Source organism: Pelodiscus sinensis, chromosome 2, assembly GCF_052426305.1.
Source record: "Pelodiscus sinensis isolate ZL-2025 chromosome 2, ASM5242630v1, whole genome shotgun sequence".
NCBI classification, from domain to species: domain Eukaryota; kingdom Metazoa; phylum Chordata; order Testudines; family Trionychidae; genus Pelodiscus; species Pelodiscus sinensis.
In genome coordinates this window covers 94,262,197-94,278,325 of record NC_143053.1, presented here as the reverse complement: position 1 = coordinate 94,278,325, position 16,129 = coordinate 94,262,197, and the positions used below count along the sequence as shown (strand labels likewise).

The following is a 16,129-nucleotide window of genomic DNA, read 5'->3' as shown; positions in this document are numbered from 1 at the left end:
ACATTTTGAAAGCCTGCCTGGCAACAGACGAGCAGAAAATGCTATCAAAGTCAACCAGCAAAATCATGGAAATGCACAGTTTAGCAGACAGTGTACCATATGTCCACCAATAGCACAATGGGGACATTAAGAACGTCATTTAGGTGGTGTCCTATTGTGCCCAGGTATAGTATAACATATGGTACATTTGCTGTTTAACTGTGCATTTCCTCACTTTTCTTATTTAGCATTGATAACTTTGGGCTCGACTAATATAGTTGGCATCTGAATTTTTTTGTTTAATACTTTGAAAGTCTGTTATTGTTTAGAACCAATTTCATCACGGTGCAATTGTCCTAAAGTACTAAAATTGGATAGGCTCTTGTTTACAAACCTAAATGTAATGAGGTGGCTAAATGGAATTATTTTAACATAGCAGACTGCTGCACCTGGACCTATATAATTATCATTGTATCTGTATTCAAATCCTCATGCAATTTGCTATAATGTCACCTAGGGAGATGTTGCAGAGTTGTTGCTGGTTTTTTTAGTAGTGTAGGAAGACTTCCCAAAAGGAAGCAGTAAAGTGAAAGATTAATGCAGCAGCGATAAAGAAGAAAGATCAAGAGAAATTTGGTTCTGTAGGAGTGCCACACCTATTATATTGAATGATTGAGAGAAAGCAGATTTCTGCAGGATAGCTGGTCATGAACTCCAGTATCTTGCTCTGTCATCTAATATCTTTGGGGACTACTGAGAAGGATCACTATTTCCCTAAAATTATGGATGTCTTTCTGGGAAAAGCAAGAAACATAACAGTCCCACACTGGAACAGAGCCACTCCTTTTTGTTGTCATGTGTTCTGAGGAGATGACTTTTAGGGTGTATCTACATGGGAATAAAATATCCACAGCATGACTGTGGCAGGCCTGGAGCCACTGACTCAGCCTTGCAGTGCTAAAAGTTGTTGTACAGATATTCTGACTAGAGCTGAAGACTGGGTTCTGGGAACATTTTCCTCTGCTGCCCCCCTCAGCATGGCCTGAGCCCAAATGTCTAACCAGTAATTTCACGCCCTGTACCCAGAGCCCTGTGAGCCCAAGCCATAGAATCATATGCTTTGAAGAGACCTCAGGAGGTCATCAAGTCCAATCCCCTGCTAAAAGCAGGACCAACCTCAACAAAATAATTCCAGTCAGGACTTTGTCAAGCTGGGACTTAAAAATCTCAAAGGACGGAGAGATCCCTAGCTAACCAATTCCAGTGTTTCACCACTCTCCTAGGCTATGTCTAGACTGCAAGCCTCTTTCGAAAGAGGCTCTTTCGAAAGATACTTTCGAAAGAGCCTCTTTCGAAAGAGAGCATCTAGACTGCACGTTGAACTTTCGAAAAAGCGGCTTGCTTTTTCGAAAGAAAGCATCCAGTGAGTCTGGATGCTCTCTTTCGAAGAAGCCCTATTTACATTCAAGAACGCCTTCTTTCGAAAGAGGAACTTTCAAAAGAAGGCGTTCTTCCTCGTAAATTGAGGTTTACCGCCATCGAAAGAAAAGCCGCGTTCTTTCGATTTAATTTCGAAAGAACGCGGCTGCAGTCTAGATGCAGGTGAGGTTTTTTTCGAAAAAAGGCTACTTTTTTTGAAAAAACCCCTGAGTCTGGACACAGCCCTAGTGACATAGTTTTTCCCTAATATCCAAGCTAGACCTTCCCCACTGCAACTTGAGACAATTCCTCCTTGTTCTGTCATCTGTCATCACTGAGAATAGCCTCTCTCCATCATCTTTGGAACCTCACTTCATGTAATTGAAGGCTACTATCAAGTCCCTCCTCTTTCCTCTTTTGTAGACCGAATAAACCCCAAACCCTCAGCCTCTCATCATAAGTCATGTATGTCAGCCCCCTAATCATTTTTGTTGCCTTCCTATGGACTCTTTCCAATGTGTCCACATCCTTTCTGTAATTGCACACGATACTCCACATATGATACAGACCAGCCAGATTGTTTAGTTGGTACGTATATATGTCCCAAATGGCTCTGTTAGGCTTTCCACATGCCGGTGAGGTTCTGACTAATTGGGAAACCATAACCAGTTCTTGTTATCATCCTAAATACAGGGTATAATCATAAATGGATGTGAAATGTAGACCAGTTTAAGGCAATTTGTATTTAACTGTGGACAAGGGGGTGAAAAACATGGTTTCTACAAAATTTAAAGTTTTTTAAGAATGTGATTTCTGCCCATTTTTTTCCTTGTTTTTGTTGGGAAAACAGAAACAAAGGATTTCATTTTGGGATATTTAATGCTTTGGGGGTTCATGCAGAACAGTAAGGGGTTGTTGTGTCATTGCCTACTTGTTAACCATGAACTCTTCTTTGTTGTACAACTTGGCTCAGAGTTCCAATACTAATAGTCTTTTTAGTCCCAAGGCTCCCCAAAACCGTATCCTGTGCAATATCCAATCTCTCTCATTGAACCCTTGTAGATATTATCACATTTTGTGCTTCCAAAAAGACAAAACACAAACCATCCTTTTAGTTTGGCTGAGAATGTTACACTTTGATCTAATGCCGCCGCTTTTTTTCCGGCTTGGGGAAAAGCCGGAAAAGAGCGTCCAGACTGGCGCGATCCTCCGGAATAAAGCCCTATTCCTTTCAAGTAGGAATAAGAGATCCTCCGGAATAGGGCTTTATTCTGGAGGATTGCGCCAGTCTGGACGCTCTTTTCCGGCTTTTCCCCAAGCCGGAAAAAAAGCGGCGGCCATGTTTATTTAAATCCCACGGGGGATATTTAAATTCCCCGAGCATTTCCCTATTCCAAAGTTCTAAATTAGCATGGCTGTTCCGAAGAAGGGGCCAGTGTAGACATAGCCTTGGTGTTTTTGTGTTCCTTTTTTTACTGTTAAAAGCCTACCTTTCAATCCTTGATGCTTCCTAACTCAAGAATGTCTCAAAGAAAATTATTTTTGAAAGGAAAACTCTTCCCTTCTTTGCTACCCTTAGCACCACCAACTCAATTTGGAGTATGGATCCTCAACTCACTAGTGACATAGTCCACAGACTGGAAGAGTCTAAGGCATATTATTAGCAGGCCTAATCTGCACTGAAGCCTCATGTTCTGGCTCCAAATTTTGAGCCTGTCTTCAGACCCTTGGAGAGAACCTCTGTCAGAAAATACAGTGCAGCCATTTCTATAAAGAAATTCATATGATAAAAGTCATTAAGATTTCTTGCAAAAAATGAAAAACAAGTGCTTTTAGTCTAAGTTAGGTGCTGTGGATTGAAAAAAAGAACAAGAATGAACAAATGTAAATTCAACCTGACAGAACATAATACATACATCTCCAACACAATGGGCTGCAGCTTTTTACAAACAGGCTATGGAACTCTGCACATCAGGAGAGTTCTATCACATGCACTATCCAGGAAACAAAAATCCATAATAGCTTCCTAGCTACATGCATTAAAAATGACAAAGAAGGAATGTAAAATATGTCTTGTAAGGGAAATTTCTGGAGGGTTTTTTTTTGGGGGGGGTTGTTTTTAGCAATAAGATACTCATAAGAAAGTGCATTTGGAACTCTCTCCTTTTCCATTTCCTTCTCTACATGTGAATTTGACTTTGTATAGTAATATTTTTACCTACATAATCTTCAGGCCTATAGAAAGCCTAATAATTTTCTTTTCCAGTAATTACATGGTTACCAGCTTCAATTTTAATTCCATTTACCCTCTCAGAACTCTTATCTTTTAAGAGCTACTCAATATGTATCTTCATTATCTCCCCCTTAACCTCTACCAGGTAGGCCACTGTTTCAAACCTTCCTCCCTGCCCACTATCTTTCTCCCATGAGAACCTGAATCAAGCCCACTCTAGTCTATACATAACATCTTGGAAGACATTAAATGTAGATTCTTTGCTCTGTGCTGTTTTTTTCATGTCTAGTTCTTTTGCTAAATCTGGTTTAAATAAACCAAAGTAACATTCACATGGAAACCAAAAAGCATAAGTACAGTAAACTTCCGATAATCCAGCAACTTTAGGACCCAGGGGGTGACGGATTATCAGATATGCCGGACTATCAGAAGGGAGGGCTATGAGGGGTTTGGGGTGAGGTGGGGGACCAACCCGGCAGCACCCCGCTGCTCTGCCCCAGGCATCCCAAAGTCAGCCACTGCTGAAACAGACCAGCGGCTGGCTCGGGGAAGCCTGGGGCAGAGCAGCTCCAATTGTCTGACTGCCTGGAGCACTTCCAGATTCCAGATGGTGCCGGACTATCAGGAATGCTGGACCACTGGATGCCAGACAACTGGAGTTTTACTGTACATACATCACCCTCCTACAAACAAAGTCACACATAAAAACCTGCAGGTTAATTTTTTTGTAGCTCAAGACACTACTTACCACACTCCAATATCATTCCATAAAATTACTTTATGTTCTTAGAATGAAAAATACATGGGTGTAGGTCTGGAACTCACTATATTTAGCACTGGACAGGTGCCAAAACTATAGTGCTGGACCATGATAGCCCTGAGGTCTGATATCTCATGGAGTGGCAGGGCTAGTAACAAATGCTACATTGTGTCACTGTAAATGAGTGCCCCGATGGCACCCCAAGCTCTCCATCCCCAGTCCCGTGCTCCTGACACCCTGTGAATCGCCATCCAGCATCCCAGTTAGTTTCACTATCGGCCCAGGGGGCCTCTTCGCGGTCAGAGGCCGCCTGACCTCCTGTAGAGGGGAGATGGGGGTCCGGGCCCGCCCCCTCTCATGGACCCCAGCCCAGGGCCTTAAGGACTCAGACGCTTCTGTTGTCCGGTCTGGCTGGCGGGGCATCTGCCGTAATGCGCCAGCCCGCAGGCTCCCTTTGCCCGCCCTGGGCTACTTCCTCTCCCCGCCAGTCCGCTACGTCCATGCCGACGGCTTACCTCCTCGGCTTTGGTCCCATCCGCTGCACTGCATTGCGGGAGGGCTCTCTCCGAGCTCCCCCCCTCACCGGTGTTGTTCGGGGGTTTAAATCACCGCGCCACTTGCCGCTGGAGGGTGCTCTGCCCCCTGTGCGTGGGTCAGCTTCCGGCCGGGTGGCAAGGCCGTGTGATGACATCGCCCCCTGGGTGCCTCGCCACAGTGGCCGCCCAGGAGCTTCCGCCCGAGCGCCGCCACGTACGCAGTCTCCAGGGGAACCGGAGTGCGGGGCGCCTCTGCCCCGTCACAGTCACTTATTTCGAGGTAATTTCAAAATAAAGGGCTATTCCGAAATGCCCCTTAACCTTCATGGAATGAGGGTTACAGGGATGCCAGAATAGTGCGTCTGTTATTTCAAAATAAGGAGTGCATTTAAAATTGAGGAATTGCTATCTCAGGATACTTCTGGTATCCTGAAGTAGTCCTGTTGTCTAGACATAGCCTAGTAGACCTCATTTCTCCAAATTCCTCATAACACCTTAATGGCTACATTTGTTCCTTATCTAGAGATAGGGATGCAAATGTAGCCAACCGAAATTGCTAATGAAGCAGGGATTTAAATATCCTGCACTTCATTAGCATAATCTCACCTGCGCACTATTCCGATCACCAACTGATTCGAACCAGGAAGTGCGCTCTGGGCCATGTTAGTTCTAATCAAACCCCTTGGTTTGAACTAACGTTACTCCTCAAGATCGGAATAGTGCGCGGGCGAGATTATGCTAACGAAGCATGGGATTTTTAAATCCCTGCTTCATTAGCAATTTCGGGCAGCTATATCTGCATCCCTATCTTGAGATAGGGAGCAAGTGAGGTGAACCCTTTGTTATTTAGCTATATTGAAACTTCCATTTGATGCTTTTTCCAAAATCTTGTCTTCGTATTGGTCTGTAGGCTTATGTGACAACAGAAATTAGTACCTGTCATGCTTCTTTTGGAAATAGAATTTAAGTGTACCTCTGATCTATTTTCTGAAAATTGTGTATTCATTTGAATAGCAGATAATTTTGAATGAACATAATTTTAGAGGGGATGAGAAAATAAAAATATAAACCATGTGAAAAAATAAAAATTTGCCCTGCTTCCTGAGGCTCCTAAATTTTCAGAAACATGAAGGGATTTTACACAAACTGAAACACTCACCTAAAGAAAATAGTGTATAATTAGACCATTGGAAAGCAACTTTAAAGAAAATCCAGCTAAGTAATATGGTTTATCTAGAAATCTATTTCAAATGCAGGACCTTTCATAAATTTTAAGGGAACTCAAAGAGTAAAGTTGAAAATGCTGTTTTGTTCATTGCATTTATATTTCTCTTATGGTTGCTTCTAAATTGCACATATATGCTCACACTAACGTATTTCTATTGACTTCACCCGATTACTCATGATTTACATTGATGTAAGTAAGAACATAGTCTGGCCTTACAAAAACTACACGATTGGAATCTAGCAATAATTGATAGTGTCCTTTTGACTGAACCACACAGTTCACCTGCTTCATGTGATAGTAAATAAAAAATCATGGACATTAACATTATACAACCAAGTTCTGATACTGATAGCTGGTATCTTAAAATAAATGTTTGTTCTTCATTTACCATGCTGGAAAACAATTTCATTGTCAGTACCACATTTTAATGTGCCTTATTTTCAGGACCATTAAAATTTATGGCTACAGAGCAATGTAAGCCTGCATAGCCTGAATTAGCAGATCCTAGATTTTTAAACTAGTGTTTAAGTGTCTGCACTCATTTTTAATCCCAAATTTGGGATTACAAATGAGGAGGAGGAATGAGTGGTACATCTGTGTGATGCTCTTATACTCAACATGGGTTTAGCAAGGAGTCATGACCTTCCTCAGAGAGTGACAGGGAAGGACCACAACACTCCCCCTGGTGGGCAGAACAAAGACAGCCATGTCCACCCTGCCAAAAGAGAAAGGATGGGACAGGGAGCAGAAGTATAAAAGGCAGGTCCTGCATCTCAGATGGGCTAGAGCTACTAAGGGAGACAGATGAATCCCACTGGCCAGAACTCCCCAAGAAAATAAAAGACCCCCATGCTAAGATGGTACCAAACCCCAGGGTTGTAGGAAGTAGCCCGGGGGAACTTGATGACCATCTTGTTAAGCACAGGCCTGATTCTAGGTCTGCATCTTGTGAATGGATCCCTGCTTATTCAGCGGTAGAGCACTCAGACACTGTCTGGGCCTTCTGGGCTGGGACAGAGTGGAGTGGGTGGAATCACATCTCCTTATTCCTGTGACTCCATCCCGAGTGTGGCAGTCACCCCATAATGGGCCAGGAGCATTGGTGCTCACCCTTACTTGAGCCCTTAGACTGTGCTGGTGTTCACCTTGACTGGGCTCACATACTACTTACCCTAAATTCAGGCTAAAACCTACTAACAGTTTGCTACCCAGTCCAAAACCCATGAAAGCTGTGTTGCTCTGCCCAGCCTCTTTCCCCCATTTTGAGCTAACAGTTCAGAAATCCCATTGGGCAACATTGTGATAATGCTGCAAGTCGGTACATTTTGTTTGGAGGTTGATATCTTATACTCCAAAATCTTTCATTTTAAGAAATTAAGTAATCTTCCATTGAGTCCCTCTGCCACACACTGGGACCATCACTTTTGAGGAAGCTCTGCCATTATGGAGAAAAGAAAAATATAGGAAGGAAGCACCACAATGTTATACATATGCTCAATACCTTGTGGAGACCCTGGAATTCATGGGACTATCCCGCATTAAATATATATAATGTCTCTCTCTGTGTAGTGCTCCCTTACCAGTCAGAATGAATGAGCATCACTGCTTATTGCATAGGCAGGTAAGTGGAAAGAAAAAAATAATTCAGCATCATTGTGTCATATCCCAGGAGAAAATATTATGGGAGAAAGCGAGGCCTCAGCATCATGATTTATTGTCACCACAGTGAACCAGATTAGATCATGTTGCTTACATTACGAATTTACAATAATAGATTCCCAAATGAAGCCTACAATGAATAGGAAGATCTGCTATACACAGGTGGTAATTCTTGCTTTTGGGCACGGAACATGTGTTGCAATATTGCTAGATTAATACACCAAATGTATACCTTTTCCCCCTTCCTATAAAAGAGAAATTGGTAAGTTTAATTTTCCAGGAGAAGAAAAGTTTTAATAAGGTATACTGAATTTTCAATTGAGAAATATTAACAGGTTGTTTGGAGTTTTGAAGGTGACTAATGTTACAATGGCCTTGAATTTTTCATAAATACAGCCATACCTAAAATGACTTATATTTTTAGCTTAAGAGAAAGACCAAATATGTTTGTCAAGATAAACTTCCGAAGCTGAAGCTTGTTCATAGAGTTTTAGTAGCCTGACCTCCCCCCGACTTAAGAACTTGCTAAAAATGTGCCCAAGAAAAGAACTTAACTATTGTCTTTATGATTTCCACTGTTTCAGCCTTCTTCCACAACTTTGCTTCCTCTAACTTTACATATTCTCTACTGAATTAATAAGTGCTTAAAAATTCAGGGATCCCATTGGGCCACCTTGTAATAGCTCTACAAGTCAATACCTTTTGTTTGGAGGCTTCCATCTTGTACTACAGAATCTAAGCTTTCATTTTAAGAAATTAATTATCTAGAAGTCATAGTCATAGCCATAGCGTTTGCAGTAATAACTGTCTTAGTCTGCACGCAACATAATAAATAGGTCTGAGATGCCTCTATACATTAAAATGGGGTGTTAATTCAAAAGAATTAATATGATAATTTAAATTAACTATTTCACTGTTGATCAAGGGATATATGAAAGAAGAGGCCCAGTCACATTATTTATATTGCCATATCATCTAGGGTCCTTAATTACGGCTCATCGCCCCATTCTGCTGGCTCTGGCATGTATATAGCATAAAAGCCTTCTGCCTTGAACAGTACTTAAAAATCTAAGTATAAAACAAGACCCAAAAGGTAGATGCAACAGACAAAGACAACACAAGAAAATAATGAGATAATCAACATAAGAAGTAGGGCTGTCAAGACACTAACATTAATTGTGATTAATTATGCAACTAAAAAATAATTGCAATTACTCATGAAATTAACTGTACTGCTAAATAGTAATACAATACAATTAATTTACATATTTTGGATGCTTTCTGAATTTTCCATTTTTTTCAATTAAAAACACAGAACACTAACTGTGCAATGCTAAATGAATTACAAATATTTGTCCTGTAAAAAAGTATTTTTCAATTAATCTAAATATAAGTTCTGTGGTGCAACCTCTTTATCATGATAGTAGCATATAGAATTATGTACAACCCCCAAGTTTACAAGTCCACTCAGTCCTATTTTTTATTCAGCCAATCACTCAGATAAACAAGTTTGTTTAGATTTGCAGAAGATTAGGCTGCTTGCTTCTTGTGTTCAGTCTTCTTAATGGTACCATATTATGTTAACTCAAATGGTAGAGGAAATCATGATGTATGCGCATGTCTTGGAAAAGGTATGCTGTATTGCTCACTACTTTCAACATGTGTAAAACAAAAGATTAACCAACAGAAACTACAAAATGTATATTTAAAAACGCCTTGACTACAGCCAAGTGAAATTTTTTGACAACCTTTTTTTTTGGTGGGTGAAAAATACAGATTTTATGCCATTACAACATTTCCAAATTTAAAAACAAGGAGTCCTATGGCACCTTAGTGACTAACAAATTATATATACACACATACATACCCTGGATTCTGTAATTTCCACTCACATTTATCTATGAAGTGGGTTTTATCCAGAAAAGCTCATGAGCTAATATATTTATTAATCTCTAAGGTGCCACAAGACTATTAGTTGTTTTTAAAGTTACAGATTAACATAGCTACTGCACTAAGATTTCAAAATTTGGTAATTTTGCGGAATTATTTATTTGAAAAAACTAAATGTATTTTAAAAAATGAAATCTTATGACATTTTTCTAAAGATTTAGATGTGTTATTTGAAATAGCTATTTCAAAATTTCTCTTAATTTTAATTTTATTTTAAAAAGATATGTTAAAATGCTTAAACTCCAAATGAACTGTTTTGTTTTACCTGAAATAAAACTTACTTGGTCTTTTGGATAATACTGATTATTTTAAGAAATCTCAAAACCATTAAAAATATTCTGAGTGTTGCCAGCATACCACAAAATCTATTATTCACTCAGCTATAAGCTTGATCTTCTACTTAGAGCATCTTCCTTTTTCTAGTGATCACTTAATAACTTTTAATAAAATTTTAAGCTTCTCTGAGCAGGAATCCAATTATTTAATTTCTCCATAAAACTCCTTGCACATACATAGCACTGTAGAAATAGAAAGTAATTAAAGCATCAAGATTTCTTTGATTATATAGTTCGACTCCTAAAACAATAAAATGAAAGCTTTCTGAAGTTTTGTTTTTATATTCCTCCTGCAATCTTTGAAATATATTTTTGTGTGTATCTGTTGAAGGACTGTATATACTCATATGACTAAGATATAACTGTGCTTTCCTTTGATTAAAATCCCACATAAATTTATATGTAGATTAGGTGTGTGCTTTGGATACTTGGCAAGTCTCCCAATGGGCACTCACTGATGCAAAAGTTATCTGTCATTGACCACAATAACAAAAAGGGAATTTTCAAAATGTTAGAAGTTTAAAAAAAAGTAAAATGAACAAAAACGGTAGTCTTTAAAATAATGGTAGAAAATTAGGAACAGAAGATGATAATTATTTTCTAGTCAGTCTTTACAATACAACTCTCCAAATGGCAACAATGGAAATTGATCTAACATATTAGACATTCTTAGAGTAGCAAACCCCCCAAATTAAAGGAAATGAGAATAGAAATTCATGAAACCTAAACTGGTATGCTTTAAATTTTCTAATTTGAAGAAGCCAAGAGTCAATGTCCCTAACTTAAAAAAGGGGGAGAGGTAGACAATGAGATCAACCAGGAATAGCTAGACTAAAGGTCTTTTCTACACTAAAGAGTTTTGTCAACAAAACAGTGAATACCTACACACAGTGATGGAACTTTAGGAAGCAAAAATGCCCTATTTCGGTAACAAAATAAAACCACCCAATGAGAGCCATAGAGTTTTTTGTGCAAAAGTTTGTGGATAATTGCCAGAATAGATACCAGGCTTGATTTTATCACTGTAATTTGCCTCCAGGAGGTGTCCCATTCTGATTACTTTGGTCAGCATTTTGAACTATATTGCTGTGCAGCCAAGTGTAGAGCCATCTGCCCCTTCCCCGTAGGGGCACCTAAGGAGTATTTTTGAAATTCTATTTGCTGTCGGCCTGGTGTGGAGAGGTCTCATTGCATCATCCCAGATGACCATGGCAACTTAGTGCTGCAATCACTGTCCTGCTTGGACTGCCATGGAGATGCTGAATGTGCTTAGTATATAGGGAGAGGAGGCTGTTTGGTTGCAGCTATTCTTGAGCTGTAGGGGTTTTGATACCTATGGGCTTGTGAGAAAAGGGCTGTGATTGGGACGTGCGGCCATGCAGACTGAGGATACGGGCATCGAGGCAGGTATACCATAAGGTAAGGGAGGTAAAACATCATTCTGGTGCTGCACCTGCAGGTTCTATGAGGAGCTAGATGCTATCCTCAGTGGTGACCCCACTGCCACCACCAAGAGCCCCATGGATACTTTTGTAAGCCTGGAGGGAGTGGTAAGAGGACCTAGTCGGGAAGACAAAATCATTAATGAAGAGGTAGAGTTGGATGATGAAGAGAAGCTCCCAGTGAGGTCACCCGGTGAGGCAGGCAACCAGGAACTATTCTTCACTCTGAAGATGTCTAACCAGTCTCAGCCATTTCTTTCTGGTGAACAAGAAGCTGGTGAACAAGGAGACACTTATAAGTTGCTGTAAGACACTTGTAAGGTTTGTGTAATATAGAGATGGGTTGAAGGTATAGAAATATACAAGGCTGGCTGTGTTTCTATGTGCTGGGTATTTCCATGTGCAGCTAATCAGTATGGTGGAACAGGATATGATGCATACCAAGATCTCATGAGATTACTCCAATAGGACTCTAGGAAAGTTTCCTTGAGGTCCTTGTCAGAATTGCTTTATTCCTCCCCCACTTCCCACTGCAGGACACTTTCCCATGCCATTTGGCAATCACTTGTGAAGGAACTGAAATGGTACAAGGCAAGCAGCATAGGGACCAGGGTGGAAGCCACAAGAAGCAGATGTACCATTGCTTCCATGCTTACCCTCAGCAGTGAGATATCTGCTACAGTGACCCATGGAAAAGTGTGAGAAAGCTGCACCACAAACTTTGAAGAGTGTTCTTTCCCCATATAGAGTTCCTCCCCTTACAGCCAACACACCCTGAGCTTTGGGAATAGTGATAGAAATGTAGCCATGTTAGTCTGGTGTAGCTGAAGCAAAATACAGGACTATGTAGCACTTTAAAGACTAAAAAGATGGTTTCATAGGTAATGAGCTTTCGTGGGCCAGACCCACTTCCTCAGATCAAATAGTGGAAGAAAATAGTCACAACCATATATACCAAAGGATACAATTTAAAAAAAAGTGAACACATATGAAAAGGACAAATCAAATTTCAGAACAGAAGGGGAATGCGGGGGGGGAGGAGGTAAATGTCTGTGAGCTAATGATATTAGAGGTGATAATTGGGGAAGCTATCTTTGCAATGGGTAAGATAACTAGATCCTTTATTCAAACTCGGGTGTAAAGTGTTGAATTTTAGCATGAAGAACAGTTCAGAGGATTCTCTTTCAAGTGCAGTCTTAAAAGGCTTTTGAAGCAGGATGCAGGTAATTAAGTCATTGAGACAATGTCCTTTGTGGTTGAAATGGCAACAAACTGTTTTTTCTTTGTGATCCTGTCTAATATCTGTTTTGTGGGCATTGATCCTTTGGCAAAGTGTCTGAGGCACTTTTTTTTAAAATTGTATCCTTTGGTATATATGTAAGGGGACTGTTACCCCTTACTAAAACTCTGTGGGAGTTTTTTGGTTTGCCAGCTCCCACTTTCAGAGGGGAAAGGGTTCAGGAGGCTGATTGACCCCAGAGACAATGGAAAGCAGCCAACACTCCAGCTCAGCCTGATTGACAGGTTGGATAGGCCAGGCCCCGTCCTCCCTGTGAGCTGGGATTGTTCTGGCTCTCTCTCTGAACAAACAAGCTGTGTGCAGAAGAGGTCCTAAAAAGACAGAGAGCTGAAAGAGCAGTGCAAGCTGTATGAAGAAGTCCTGCAGCGACAGAACCAGACACAGACAGGCCAGGAGTACAAGCTGTGTGGAGAGACTGTCTTGCAACAGCAGAGCCAGGCATACACAGCACAGGGAGTGCAGACCCTGTGTTGAGCAGCAGACTGGCAGTGCTCAGAGAGCCAAAAGGAACAGAGAAGCAACACAAGGAGCTGGAACTGGCCAAGCAGCATTCTCATTTTTTCTTATTCTTTTCTCTTTAATCAGTTGTTGTTTAATAAATTGTATTTGCTTTGAACCTTATGAAGTGATCACTGGGCCAAGAAGGCCTGCAGTATAAAGAGAGCACCTCGGAGTGGGGACACCCTAACTCCTGCCCCTAGTGACTACAAGGTCAGGGATTAAGCCCCAGGAAACCTGGGCCCAGCCTTGTTGGGGTTTCAAGGGCTCTGCTACTCAGGAAGCAGGAGGGGGAGCCCTCAGGATCAGGGAGCCGTGGGGTAAAGGAAGTGGGAGCGGGGACTCAGATCCTTTCGCTGGTTCATTTCACCGGGGTGTATAGAAGCCAGGAAAGTTCCCCACAATAGCGGGATCATTCCCCCGCTTACATATATGGTTGTGACTATTTTCTTCCACTATTTGATCTGAGGAAGTGGGTCTGGCCCACGAAAGCTCATCATCTAATACACCATCTTGTTAGTCTTTAAAGTGCTACATAGTCCTGTATTTTGCCTGAGCTTTGGGTGTTGGTTGAGATGTGTGCTTGCTAAGAGTCAGTGAGAAAGTGATTGTTATTATCAGGGGTTTATTTCACTGAAATGTTTCAATACTGTGCATGAACTTAACAATCATGTTTCTGTGCATTGTTTCTTGTGCTTTCACGGATGTGGCTTGGAGGAACATCCCATACACACTGGCCAGGCATCGCTACTAGATAAGAATGCACCCGAGACAAAGCAAAGATGACCTGTTCCAGGAGGCTCTGCACTTCTCCAATGCAGAGAAAAGACAATTTAAGTAGTGGAGGGAAGCTAAAAGGCAGGACAGAAAAGAAAATCAGGAGTTTATTGAGGACACTACTGAGATCATTAACAGCATGGAGAAGATGCAAGTTCTGACGTCCTTAATAATGCTGCAACGCATACCTGCCCTCCTTTTTAGAGCATTCAGAATTCTTTTCCGTGCCTCCTCCACAAACTCCACCTGCACACTCCTTTTTGCTTTCTGGGACTTCTTGCTTTTCCCTTCACTCCACCCACTCAGTCAGCTTTAAAAATGGTAGCTGGATCTACACAAAGCTGGGAAAGTCTGCCAGGTGCTTTCATGCAGCTCAAAAAATACCTACCCAATCAGAACTCTGCTTTTCTGATCCGTAATCTGCCTCACCAAAATAAAAAAAAAATTAAAATTAAAATATGTTTTGTGAATAGGTCACTTCTGAACTTAATATTTGTGTCACCAATGAATTTATGAAATATCACAAAGTGAGCAGGATTGAACGTATGGTCTGCCTGCAACAGAAGGCTGATGCTTCTTGTAATGACGCATTTAGTAATGTAACATGCAATAGAAGATTCTTATATAGATTTGACTATACTATCACATCTATTATGAGGGAAAGTCTAATCAGTAACTACATTCATCAATGGCAGTTCGTCATTTTTTTTTACATACACTCCATTCATATTTGATCTTTTTTCACAGTGATTCAATAACATGTAGTTGTTAATGCAATTAAGCCAACTTATTTTTCACTGAGAATATGATATGACAGATTTCAAATTAGTTCATTATCATGCCACAAAGTAATTTATTTTATATGGATTCATGAGATCTTTTGGAACAAAACTGTTCAATTAAATATGCCTTTTTAAGACTGACAGTGAGCTCATAACTTGAAGCCTTCATTAAAAACGCTTATCTTTTTCAACAGTTTTCCCACATCGGTTTAGAACACTGATGCTTAAGGATTTACCAATATATTACACTGGAACACTTGAACAATTTGTCTTACAATTAGATGTACACAAAAATATACTGCTAATTGGAAGAGAAATATTGTTGGAAAATTACTAACAGTATGATGTCCAAGAATCATTAACAATCTGGTGCCTATTCTTTAACAGGTGTACAATTTAATTATCAAAGCCAATGGGCAAGATCAGTGCCAATTTCTGAGAAGCAAAACATTGCCAGAGCTTCTGAGCCAATGAATGAATGCTGCATTCCAGCCAGAGAATCCAGGTTAATCAGAAATAGTCAGCAGTGCTATGGAATATATTGGGGGCAAGAAATAATATGCTACTCTAGTTTTCCTTTATTGGAAGTATCAGTACTATCACACGAGGGCAAGCTGCAACAGATTTTTGTTGATATAGTTTGTCCTTCCTTAGGCCCTGAATTAGTGTCCAGATTACATGAAGAAAAGCAAGAGGTGAGATTTTTAATTGAATAGCTATATATTGTTACTGGAGTGCTATCATCTGGATTCTTTTAATATTAAAGGAAAATAAATTTAATTGTAATTGGATGAAATGAATAATTTTTGGTTTTGGTTGCTCAAGTATCATTTTCCTAGGCTTTTTAATTTATAATTGAGAACACAATCCTACTAGGTGCTGTACTTTTAAGAACAAAATAAACTGGTATTCCTTGTGTGAGAAAGAATAAAATGTTGCTAAAATATACATCTCTTACATCTCTTAAATTTCATAAACATTAAAATCACTTATACTGGAAGATCATTTTAGTCAGCTGTATTTTCTTGGCAATTGTATATTTTTTTCTCTAATAATTCTGAAGTCATCCTCTCATATCAAAGAAAAAATTAAACTTACTTGATTAGTAAGAAAATGCTTTTTTTTTAATTTCCTAGTTCCTATAAAGGAGCATGACTTCTATTATTCTTGGTTATTAAAAAAATTTGGAGGAAATGTTTTCCTTTGCTGTACTAAAAAACAGACAACATAA

The 16,129-nt window shown here is 40.1% G+C and overlaps 1 protein-coding gene and 1 long non-coding RNA gene across 3 annotated transcripts in view; one reads left to right on the top strand and one right to left on the bottom strand.

Annotated features, from left to right (window-relative positions):
• The window catches only part of CCDC102B (coiled-coil domain containing 102B), a 336,113-nt gene that overhangs the window by 13,835 nt on the left and 306,149 nt on the right, over positions 1–16,129 (bottom strand). The window lies entirely within an intron of this gene.
• LOC142827133 (uncharacterized) overlaps positions 15,459–16,129 on the top strand; it is a 53,870-nt gene continuing 53,199 nt past the window's right edge. Inside the window, exon 1 of the long non-coding RNA XR_012901580.2 lies at positions 15,459–15,593. This is a non-coding gene — a long non-coding RNA (uncharacterized LOC142827133). The remainder of the gene's footprint in view (positions 15,594–16,129) is intronic.